The sequence below is a fragment of the Pseudorasbora parva genome, chromosome 6 (genome assembly GCF_024679245.1).
Source record: "Pseudorasbora parva isolate DD20220531a chromosome 6, ASM2467924v1, whole genome shotgun sequence".
Taxonomy (NCBI): domain Eukaryota; kingdom Metazoa; phylum Chordata; class Actinopteri; order Cypriniformes; family Gobionidae; genus Pseudorasbora; species Pseudorasbora parva.
The window spans coordinates 28621971-28634703 of record NC_090177.1 but is presented as its reverse complement, the minus strand read 5'-3'; the positions used below and the strand labels follow the sequence as shown (position 1 = coordinate 28634703).

At 43.9% G+C, this 12733-nt stretch overlaps 1 long non-coding RNA gene across 1 annotated transcript; it reads right to left on the bottom strand.

Annotated features, from left to right (window-relative positions):
* Positions 1-383: 383 nt before the first annotated feature.
* LOC137079362 (uncharacterized) lies at positions 384-12287 on the bottom strand. The gene is made up of 4 exons (XR_010905471.1): positions 11983-12287; positions 6273-6314; positions 2947-3011; positions 384-653 (listed from the first exon to the last, which is right to left on the bottom strand). It is a non-coding gene; the product is annotated as an uncharacterized lncRNA (long non-coding RNA).
* Positions 12288-12733: the final 446 nt, after the last annotated feature.

Here is a 12733-nt window from a genome sequence, read left to right as displayed (position 1 = left end):
CATTAATGTACTAAAAACATATTTAAATCGGTTCATGTGAGTACAGTGGTTCAATATTAATATTATAAAATGATGAGAATATTTTTGGTGCTCCAAAAAAAACGAAATAACGACTTATATAGTGATGCCCGATTTCAAAACAAGAAGCTTTGGAGCATTATAGATCAGTGTGTCAAATCAGCAGTTCGGAGAGCCAAAGTCACATGATTTCAGCAGTTTGGCGGTTTTACACGCGATCAGCGTGTCAAGCTTCTTAAGCTTCAGGAAGCAGTTTTGAAATCGGTCAGTTTTTTTTGGCACACAAAAAATATTCTTGTCATTTTATAATATTAATATTGAACCACTGTACACACATGAACTAATTTAAATATGTTTTTAGTACATTAATGGATCTTGAGAAACGAAATGTCATTGCTGGCTATGCAAGCCTCACTGAGCCATCGGATTTCAACACAAATGAGGGGGGTACAATCCACAAACCGTCTCTAACTCAAAATATCTGATTACAAATATAACAGTCTTTTATTCAGAATTCTAACAAGCGTTTTAAGAAGTAACAAAAAAAAAAAAGATCCATGATTTGTTACCAGAAGATAAAGCAGATAAAGAACAATCCTTCAAAATACCAGTAATCAGCAGGGTCCTTGGTGCATCTGGGAAGAAAAAAAGAACACTATGATTCTCTGAAAAGTCTTAAAAAAAAAAAAAAAAGATTTTAAATAAATGTTTTTTTTTTTTTTTTAATTATTTTTTACTTTAAACAAGCTCAATTTAATGTAATTAAAGTTTTCTTTTTGTCTTCTGTTTCATCTGGTAGGGTCTGGTAGCTGAGGGTCTTTCCCTCAATATTTTTAAGGGAATTAAATATAGGATTAATGACGGCATATTTTTTAACTAACTAAAAAGACATGAAAATACTTGAGATGGTTTACCACCCAAAAATGGAAATTCTGTCATCGTTAACTCATCCTCATGTCGTTTCAAACCTGTATAATTATTTCTTGATATATTTTGAGGAATGTTGGCAACCAAACTGCTTTCCTTTGTATGGAGAAAAAAAAAAAAAACACTGAAAACAAATTGATCAAAATAAAGAAAGTCATACATGTTTGGAACAACATGAGGGTGAGTAAGTGATTGATAGACTTTTAATTTTGGTGTCAACTATCCCTTCAGTTTGTGTGTAGAATTTCCTGCAGAGTGTAGCTCTAAACATCTGCCTGGAATGTTCTGGTAGTCCTGAAAACCTTGATTAGGTGGTTCAGATGAGTTTAATTAGGCAAATTCAATTAAAAAATGACAAGGTTTTTAAAAAATATATATGCTTTATAAGGGGACGTTTACACAACGCGTTTTGGACATTCATTTACACAACAATGGAGTTCTGGTGGCCTGAAAACACAATGTTTTTGAAAACAATACCGTTATCTCTGTGTAAACTTAATGGTGATGGACACATATGCGCATTACATGTTTAGTTTATAGGTATGCGTGTTTGAATGCATATGTGCGCAGACAAGGTAGGTCTGCGCACATATGCATTCTTTACCAATGGAATTGCCAAATCACTTGTCTAGAATGTATTAATACAGAGTTATTTAGTTGTTTTCGTAGAATTGTGCAAACAGGGATTTTTCAATAAATTATTGTCATTTGTATAACATTTTTTTAACAAACACGTCAGTATACACATCATGACAATAATCCAAGAGAATTGTGAAGCTCACATGATAAGATAACTTATTATTATTATGTAGTTTCTGAAGCATGCTTTAGTATAATGCAAGTTTATATTCAGATTTATTTTTCTAAGCACATTTTACCAATTCAAATCCAAAATTATAAGTGATATATTTTTTTTAAGAAAGGCTCGGAGTGAAAAATGTCTTGTATTCAGGTGTGCATCATTATTACACAGGTTTTCATTTATAGATAAACTGGGCAAAAAAAGGATTTAACTTAGACTGGAACGTCCTTTTTTAAAATACCCATGAGAAAGATGCAATACTAGAAATTGCACAATTAAGGCATGCCCATTGGACAGCAAAACATCGATTCAGCAAAAAAAAACAGGTGAAGAAATAAATTAACTTCTAAAACAAATATGAATTAAGGTGAATTAGTTGTGAACCATCAGGAACCCTTTAGTCTCCAGAACCACAGGACCAGACACCACCAGAACTGCAACCTACATAGTCTCCAGAAGTGCAAGGTGTCAGGATATCAGACTTTTAAGAACCCTGAAATATGACCCCCACTTAATAAGAATCACAAGAGTCACTCTCAATCTGTCTATTATGTATGTCTTCATGTTTGATTCTTATTAAATGGTGTTTTTTAGGATTCTTTACCTAACTGAAGTGTCTGAGATGTCAGGACACCTTGCACTTCAGGAGACTCCAGGTAGGTTGCAGTTCTGGAAAATTGGCCTGTTTTTGTATGACCCTGCTGAATCAATAAGCATTTTGCTGTCCAATGGTCACACCTTAATTTTGATTATTGCATTAGTATTGCATCATTCCATTTTAATAATTTTTGACTCTTCAGTCTGAGTTAAATCTCTTTTTTAGCCCATTTTACCTTTTTCACTTTCAGCCTTCTTTAATTATACATCCCTTATAAATGATTTAATAAATTAATAGTAGTTATCAAGATTAATATGGTGTGGAATCATAGAATGTAAAAAAGATGGACAACAAGTCAGTTTTTAGGACTTGTGTGGCACACTTGTGTGAAATGGGTAAAATGTGCTTGGAAAAAAATAAGATCAGAATATCACCTTGTGTAATTATGCACACACTGTAGGCCTATATGGACTCACAAAGATGAATCACTTTTCCAACAATCTGTGGAAAGCTGGGATGGCATGATGGAGGGAAAATAGAGCATTTTGGAGTGCATTATACCTTTATGGTCTATGGTTTTATATACTGCATTGATACTTACTAGTGATGTACTTGTTTCTCTGTTGGTACCTGTTCTGCCCTGTAAACATTGTTCCGATGCTTGATCTAAAGAAAAGGAAAATAAAATAAAAAAAAGTTAAAATGAGCTTTATCTACTTTTAAAGTTTTATCATTAGCAGTTATCACAGTTGGAAAAGGAAATGTCAAAAATACTTGGAAAGAAACAGGCAGTCAAACATAATTTTAATCTCTCAAAGACAAGCACAAGCTTCATCATATTTTTATGTTGCTAAAAAAAAAAAAAAAAAATATACATACATACATACATACATATATATATATATATAAGAAAGCCGTACACACTGTGGATACTATATATATATATATATATATATATATATATATATATATATATATATATATAGTGAAAATTGAAGTGAGCAGCAAGTAACCATTTTGTCCTCAAAGTTGATGTGTTAGAAGCCGGAAAAATGGGCAAGCGTAAGGATTTGAGCGAGTTTGACAAGGGCCAAATTGTGATGGCTAGACGACTGGGTCAGAGCATCTCCAAAACTGCAGCTCTTGTGGGCTGTTCCCGGTCTGCAGTGGTCAGGATCTATCAAAAGTGCTCCAAGGAAGGAACAGAGGAGAACCGGCCACAGGCTCATGGCACAGGCTCATTGATGCACGTGGGGAGCGAAGGCTGGCCCGTGTGGTCCGATCAAACAGACGAGCTACTGGAGCTCAAACTGCTCCAGAAGTTAATGCTGGTTCTGATAGAAAGGTGTCAGAATACACAGAGCATCGCAGTTTGTTGCGTATGGGCGGCATAGCCGCTGACCAGTCAGGGTGCCCATGCTGACCCCTGACCCCGCCGAAAGCACCAACAGTGGCACGCGAGCATCAGAACTGGACCACGGAGCAATGGAAGAAGGTGGCCTGGTCTGAGGAATCACGTGTTCTTTTACATCACGTGGATGGCCAGGTGTGTCGCTTACCTGGGAAACACATGGCACCAGAAGAAGGCGAGCCGGCGGAGGCAGTGTGATGCTTTGGGCAATGTTCTACTGGGAAACCTTGGGGCCTGCCATCCATGTGGATGTTACTTTAACACGTCCCACCTACCTAAGCATTGTTGCAGACTATTTTACACCCTTTCATGGAAACCCTTTCCTTGGTGGCTGTGGTCTCTTTCAGCAGGATAATGTGCCCTGCCACAAAGCGAAGTGGTTCAGGAATGGTTTGAGGAGCACAGCAACGGGTTTGAGGTGTTGACTTGGCCTCCAAACTCCCCAAATCTCAATGGCAAATCAGCATATTTTAATTATGTGACACTGAAGACTGGAGTAATGATGCCATGCAATGTGCTTATTTCGAAGTTCAACAAAATTCATAGTTAATGATTTTAACCAGAATTCATAATAATACTAAATAACTGAACAACATCCTTGAATATTTTGTGGGAGTGACACCCCTAGTGTAACAAATCTTAGCGGCCAGCATGATGCAGGGTTGCCAACTCTCACGCATCTGGCGTGATACTCACGCTTTCAGGCTCTGTCTCACGCTCTCACTCCGCCCAACTCAATCTCACGCCAAATTGCCAAACCTGCTTTTGATATTAAACAAAGCTCTAAGCTTTAATTTTTTTTAAATGTGTTTTCATGAAATTCAAACAATAAATAGCGTTTTGGCGCTAATGTGGCACAATGTTAAAGCCAGAGGCGTTGAAAAGCGGAGTTGCATGCTCTCTTCTCCCTGCGGCGCGCGCTGGTCACGTGGCCCATGAGCGCTCAATATTTCTAGCGCCGTGCCAATGAATTTAAATGGCTTAAGCGGATACACAACAGTTTCACCATATAGATGTTTGCTGCAAGTTTTGGTAAACAGTACAGCATAGTGTTAGTGTTTATTGATTATTAAGTCAGCCATATTTACAGGATCGTTTTATTATGGAGAGTGATAGAGATTCAACATTGTTAACATTAATGTTATTCTTGTATTTAGCCCTCAGGTATTCCTTACTAATAGGTCACACTCATACTCATTAAATTATATTTATTTAATATTTTGAGGAGATCTTTTGGTACTAAATACTATTTGTCCAACAATTATTGTCAATAAATGACCACTTAAAATATTTTTCTTCTAATATTTGTATTTCTTCTAAAATTTATATTACAATTAGTGTAGTAATTAATATTAAAATAGAGAATTCCATATCAAAGAGGCAAATTAGAGTCATTTTGTGGCTAAAAAATATTAATGTTTATTTGTAATGCCATTAGGTGCCTTATGGCTCTTTAATAAATATACATGTATCTAATCTAGTTGCTCAAAAATATATTGCAGTCTTTGCATTCTAATAAATATTTAGATATGATGATCAAACACTAGATTTCTTTAAATGTGAAATTTCAAAACTTAAATAACTTGCATCCTAATCTTTTTAATGAATAATGATACTTATATAAGCAGTCACAAGTGAATATTAAGGAATGGCACATATAATTTGACCCAAGAAATGTTTAAACTAGTGCCAAAACAAACATATTATTATGTACAGTATATATACTAGATATAAACTGATACTGAATCAAGATCAAAAGCATTACCCCCCCCCCCCCCCCCCCCCCCCGGCCCCCAAAAAATCTCACTCCAACCTGAACTTAAAAGTTGGCATAGTCATAGAGAATAGGGATTCATATTCAGGTTGTGCCAGAGGCACTATGTGCATTTTTATATTTGAATGGAGGGGTTTAAAGGGATAGTTCACCCAGAAATGAAAATTAGCCCATAATTTACTCACCCTCAAATCATCCTAGGAAGTATATGATTCTTCTTCCAGACGAATACAATTATATTACAAAAGAAAAAGAATGTCATATACACCTAGGATGATTTGAGGGTTAGTAAATGATGGGCTAATTTTCATTTTTGGGTGAACTATCCCTTTAACACTTATAATTTGGCAACTCTGGGTTCATTGGGGGTCATTCCTATGTTCCCCACGTTTATATGGCACATAAGGGAAACATGACTATGATCTCCAAAAGATATAAAGTATGCTCTAATGACTCCAAGATTGGAAACAAGACCCTAAAAACATAGCTCACCCAAAAATGAGAATTCTCTTATCATTTACTCACACATGTTGTCTAAACCTGAATTAACGTTACATGTGAAACGTTACTTCTGTTTTCATGTGTTGTCTCCCACACGAATGACCATCATATCTTCAACAAATGAAATTAAATATTAACATAACGACAAACTTCCAATAAAATGACTAACGTTACTACTGTGCATATCAGTAACGTTAACGTTATCAATTCACTGTCTTCGTGTTAGTATTACAATACTTACCACCCCTGAAGATCGTGAGGCTGGATTTTCTTCCCAAAATTTCTGGTTCATGAGGGAAACAAACACACAACAATATTAGCTATTTAACTTACTTACTAACAGAGGTATTTTCAAAAGTCAGTTCACTCAATCCAAAGCTTCTATATTGATTTTTTTTTATCTCAAACCTAGCTTATAATATTAACACATGCAAACAACGACAATAACGATAGCTGGTAGTTCCCTTTCGGGGAACTCGAGCTGCGTCGAAACGCTGTGAGAACGCCTCTGCGTTAATGCGTCGTGAAGCGCCTGTAGAACCATTCCATCGGAAAAAAGATCGATCGTCGGCGTGATGACGTCATCGACCGGAAGCTATAAAACGTCCGTGAAAACAAACAGGAACTAGCTTCTGTGCCTTCAGTAAGCGATCTGTGTGAACCTGTCTGTCTATTTGGTGTTTTTGTCTGTCTATTGAAAGAGTTTTTCCACCCTTTGTTAAATATTCCATATATTTTACAAAAAAGAGAAAATAAAATAGATAGAGAAATGGCGAGCGAAAGCAGTAACTTTAAGAGGTGTGTTCATCCCTGCCCACGCTACATCACGAGTGGGGATACACACTCTCTTTGTGTTGCCTGCTTGGGAGCGCAGCATGCCCAGGCAGCCCTCGAGGGGGCTGCTTGCGAGCACTGTGAGCGTATGCCACTGAGAACGCTGCGCTCCCGCCGGGCACTCTTCGAGGAGGGTGCCTCGGCTCGTGTTCCCCGCGGCTCTGGTCCCGCTGCTGCCGAGGCAGAGCGGAGGCTGCAGTCGTGGGGTTCACAATTGGATGTTGCGGAGGGGTTTGAGACGGGCGCTGCCTTATCTCTGCCCTCACCCGCTCCATCCAGCGGTTCTTCTCGGGGCTTGGAAGCACGCATTGCGGTTTCTTCCCCCCCGAGAGAGCCGCCGGTGCTCCAACTATCCAGCTCCGAGGAGGTGGACGTTGAGAGCATCGCGACTGAAGATTCGCCACTTCAGTCTCCTGCGAGTGATGAGCTCGTTGAGGTTCTAACGCGAGCCGTGGCCAGATTAAACATTGACTGGCCCGTAGAAAGATCTGAGGCAGGAAAGAGACGTTCTAGTAAATTAGACGAAAGATTCCTGCCCGCTCGCGCTTCAGAACCTCAGCGGCGGGGCCTGCCATTCTTCCATGGTTTGCACACCGAGGTGGCAACATCATGGAGGAGACCGGCATCATACCGTGTGTTCAGCCCTCAGACTACGGTCTATAGTAACATCGTGGGGCTGAAGCACTACGGCTATGGGGCGATGCCAAAGGTAGAAGAGACGCTTGCGAGCCATCTCTCGCCTTCCTCGGCATCGTCCCTAAAGGCCCCGACTTTGCCCACCAGACCATTGAAAACAACGTCGGCACTGGTGGGCAAAGCGTACTCGGCGGCAGGTCAGGCTGCTGCATGCCTTCACACCATGGCAATTATGCAGGCTTATCAGGCTGACCTGCTCAGGGATCTAGATGGACGCGATGAAGTGGGGGGTGACGTCATAAATGAGCTTAGAACAGCAGCTGATATAACTCTCCGGGCCACCAAAGAGACGGCCAGATGTGTTGGCCGCTCGATGGCAGCATTGGTGGCTACGGAGAGACATTTATGGCTCAACCCCACCGAAATCAAAGAGAGGGAGAAGAGCTTTCTGCTCGACGCGCCGCTGTCTCCTGGTGGCCTCTTCGGTGACGCAGTACACACTGTCGCCGAGAGGTTCCAGGAGTCAAAGAAACAAGCTGCGGCGCTGAAGCAGTTTCTCCCTCTCCGAGTCCAGGTCCCTGGGGCTGCCGCTGACATCAGGCAGCCCAAGCCGAGTACGAGCTCAGCTCACAGGGCACAACAAAAGCAGAGCGTCGCCGCTCGGGCTCCCCCTCAGCGCGGGGACCAGGGGCGGCGCTCTCAGACGAAGCCTTCGAGGGGCAGGGCTGATCTGCGGACAGTCCTGATCGCCAAGAAGGCTTCGTCGAAGCGTTCCTGACGCCAGAAGCGTCAGGACGCTGAGGGTGGTTCCCCCCGTAGGGAAACGGTGCTTACCCCTGCCTACGGTACCCGTTTCCCTACGGCACCCTCGGGGGGCCGCGCTGCCAACCCTGCCGCAATGCCGGGGCGCAGTCGGTCTCCGCGGGCCACCCGAGGGTGGTCCGCACCCCCTTCGGGGGGTCCCCGAGCAGTCAAGTCAGTTGTTCCCTGCCGGTCCGCCGCTTCAGGGCACTGTGCTTGTTGCTCAAAATACACCAGAGGCCAGCCTCGAGAGGCTGGTTCCCTTAGTAGATTTTCTAGACGAATGGAAACGTCTATCAAATATATCTCAGTGGGTCCTGCAGATAGTAGAAAAGGGGTATGCCATTCAATTCAGAAGTCGGCCACCTCCTTTCTGCGGTGTCCTACCTACAGTGGTGGGCCCGGAGCAGGCTCTGGTAATGGCACAGGAAGTAGAGACACTCCTGCAAAAAGGGGCTATAGAGAGGGTTTCCCCTCCCAGCAGGGAGTCTGGCTTTTACAGCCGTTACTTCATCGTGCCGAAGAAGGATGGGGGCTTACGCCCGATATTAGATCTGCGGCTATTGAATCGCTCGGTGGCCAAGCTCAAATTCAAGATGCTTACACTCAGACAGATTGTAGCGCAGGTCAGATCGGAGGATTGGTTTGTCACCATAGACCTCAAAGATGCGTATTTTCATGTCTCCATCCGTCCACATCACAGGAAGTTCCTGAGGTTTGCCTTCGGGGGAGAGGCATACCAATATCGTGTACTTCCCTTCGGTCTAGCACTGTCACCCCGCACGTTCACCAAGTGTGTGGATGCAGCTCTGGCGCCGCTGCGTCTTCAGGGCATCCGCATACTGAACTACATCGACGACTGGCTGATTCTAGCGAATACAGAGCAGATGGCGGTTCAGCATCGAGATGCTGTTCTCGCCCATATGTCGAAGCTGGGGTTGAGGCTGAACGCCAAGAAGAGTGTGCTTTCTCCGGCTCAGAGAACCACTTTTCTAGGTGTGAACTGGGACTCGATAATTATGCGGGCGCAATTATCGCCAACACGCATAGCGTCGATCCTGGCAGCCGCCAAAGAACAGAAGCTAGGCCGAGCCGTCACTGTGAAACAGTTCCAGAAACTGTTAGGTCTCATGGCAGCAGCGTCCAACGTGATACCTCTTGGCCTACTGTACATGAGGCCACTGCAGTGGTGGCTCAAAACACAAGGGTTCTCCCCGAGGGGAAATCCGCTCCGCACGATCAAAGTCACGCGGCGATGCCTACGTGCTCTGGTCATGTGGAAAAACCCGGGGTTTTTATCTCAGGGTCCCGTGTTGGGGGCTCATGTTCGTCGCGTAACGCTAACGACAGACGCCTCCCTCACGGGCTGGGGGGCGACCATGAGTGGTCGCTCATCCCAGGGTCTATGGCAGGAACATCAGCGGCACTGGCACATAAATCGGCTGGAGATGCTCGCAGTGTTCCTTGCATTGAAACAGTTCCTGCCCGACCTCAGGGGCCACCACGTACTAGTCAGAACAGACAACACGTCCGTGGTGGCCTATATAAATCACCAGGGGGGTCTGAGGTCTCGTCCGTTGGACAAATTGGCACATCGGATCCTCCTGTGGGCCCAAGGGAAATTGCTGTCAATCAAGGCAGTATATATCCCGGGGGCCCTAAACCAGGAAGCAGACAACCTGTCGAGACAGGGGCCGAGGCCCGGGGAATGGAGACTCCACCCAGAGGTGGTGGAGCTCCTCTGGAAGGTTTATGGGAAAGCAGAGATAGACCTGTTCGCTTCGGCAGAGAACTCTCACTGCCCGCGGTGGTTTTCTCTGACCCATCCGGCTCCGCTGGGGCTGGATGCCATGGTACAGGAGTGGCCGAGGCTGCCTCTGTACGCCTTCCCCCCGATTGTTCTGCTTCCAGGAGTTCTGGAGAGGGTACGCCGGGACGGGGCCCAGGTACTCCTAGTGGCCCCGAACTGGCCGACCCGAGTATGGTTTTCGGACCTGATATCTCTCCTGGAAGGCTCTCCGATGGAGATTCCGACCAGGAGGGATCTACTCTCTCAGGCGGGCGGGAGATTCCTGCACCCACGCCCGGAGATGTGGAAACTGTGGGCCTGGCCTCTGAGGGGGCTAGGCTCATAGAGGAGGGTCTCTCGGCCGAGGTCGTAGAGACCATCCTACACTCCAGAGCTCCGTCCACGAGGAAGCTGTACGCTTTGAAATGGAGACTTTTCTCAGCTTGGTGCAGAGAACGCCAGTGGGATCCAGTTAACTGCCCGGTTGGTACAGTGCTGGAGTTCCTGCAGGAAAGGTTCTCTGCAGGGTTGACCCCCTCCACACTTAAGGTGTACGTGGCGGCCTTGGGCGCTGTCCACGTCCCTTGCAGTGGAGTGTCTTTGGGAAGACACCCTCTAATTACACGCTTCCTTCGTGGCACATTAAGGTTGAGGCCAGTTATGCACTCGAGGGTCCCGGCATGGGACTTGGCCATTGTTTTGAGGGGCTTGTCCGGACCTCCGTTCGAACCTTTGGAGGAGGTTTCGGATAAGTTCCTCACCCTGAAAACTATCTTCCTTTTGGCCATTTCATCTCTTAAAAGGATAGGAGATATTCAGTCCCTGTCAGTAGGGCCCTCATGTCTAGAGTTCGCGCCTGGGATGGTGAAAGCATTTCTGCATCCCAGGCCGGGTTATGTCCCCAAGGTTCCTACGAGCCCACGGGGCCCCATCACTCTACAAGCCTTCTGTCCTCCTCCATTCTTGACGTCAGACCAGGAAAGATTAAATCTGCTGTGTCCGGTGAGGGCACTGGATACTTATGTCCACAGAGCTGCCCTGTGGAGAAAAACTGAACAATTGTTTGTTTGCTTCGGACCCCCTAAGAAGGGGGCTCCTGTATCCAAGCAGAGGATGAGCAAGTGGGTGGCCGAGGCCATTTCACTTGCTTATGAAGCTGCCGGGCAGCCATCTCCTTTGGCTGTCCGGGCACATTCTACCAGGGGTATGGCTGCTTCTAAAGCACTTTTGTCGGGGGCTTCCCTCCATGATATATGTAACGCGGCCGGATGGTCGTCTCCTTCTACCTTCGTCAGGTTCTACGAGCTAGACCTGGCATCTACAGTAGGGGCACAGGTTCTCTCGTAACCGTGTGCGCTTCGGTTTCACACATACGAGACACTTGGTCCTATGGCGATGTGGGTATAAGCGTTCTCACAGCGTTTCGACGCAGCTCGAGTTCCCCGAAAGGGAACGTCTCAGGTTACGTATGTAACCCTAGTTCCCTGAGGGAACGAGACGCTGCGTCGCTCTGCCATACTCCCGGCGTGTCCGTGATCACTTACTTCAGGCTTTATCAGAAGTTAGTTCCTGTTTGTTTTCACGGACGTTTTATAGCTTCCGGTCGATGACGTCATCACGCCGACGATCGATCTTTTTTCCGATGGAATGGTTCTACAGGCGCTTCACGACGCATTAACGCAGAGGCGTTCTCACAGCGTTTCGACGCAGCGTCTCGTTCCCTCAGGGAACTAGGGTTACATACGTAACCTGAGACGTTAATGATTACAGTATGCAACTTACTAATGTCGTTATTGGGGTAATCGCGATTTGATTATCACTTAAACATTTATATCTTGATGTAACAGAAGATTTTAAAAAATAAAAATAAAACTAACGTTAGTTAACTTACCTTCTGCAGTTCCAATATGTCCGTTACGTTGGTAAAAGTTGCCCATATGAATTTTTTTCTTTTTTCTTTCTTCTTTTGTCCTCCATTAACATCCCGCAACTTAAATTCGCCCAAAATATAAAACATTTTTAAAAAAAATAACCAAGTAGAAATCCATGTAAAACCGAACAGAACCGAAGTTAGCTACTGCATTACAGATGCCCGAGCAGTAACGTTAACGTTAGCAGCGCACACACTCACTCTACAACAAACGTATAATTCAAATTTGACCTGTAAAAGGCGCGCGCATTTGTCATTGGCCAGTATACCGGATGACAGTCAGAATAACCAATCATGCTCAAAGCAATACAGAGAGACAATGAATTAATGAATTGTTTAAATTGTGTGTGTGTGTATATATATATATATATATATATATATATATATATATATATATATATATATATATATATATATATATATATATATATATATATATATATATATATATATATATATATATATACCAACCCCTACTCTGCTAAACACATACAGCGTAAACACTGCATATGTATTAATTTCAATTTCTGCATCTTGGTGGCATTACAGTTACATTCATGTGACCTATAATGACCCTTTTACATTTGTACAAATTACTGACCTTTCCTTTAGAAATAATCTTGCCTATTGTCAACTTTCATTTTCCCTTTTACTGTGTGGCACTATAACATAACTTGTTGATTTAGGGTGGATGCTCTGTCCAAAGCAACAC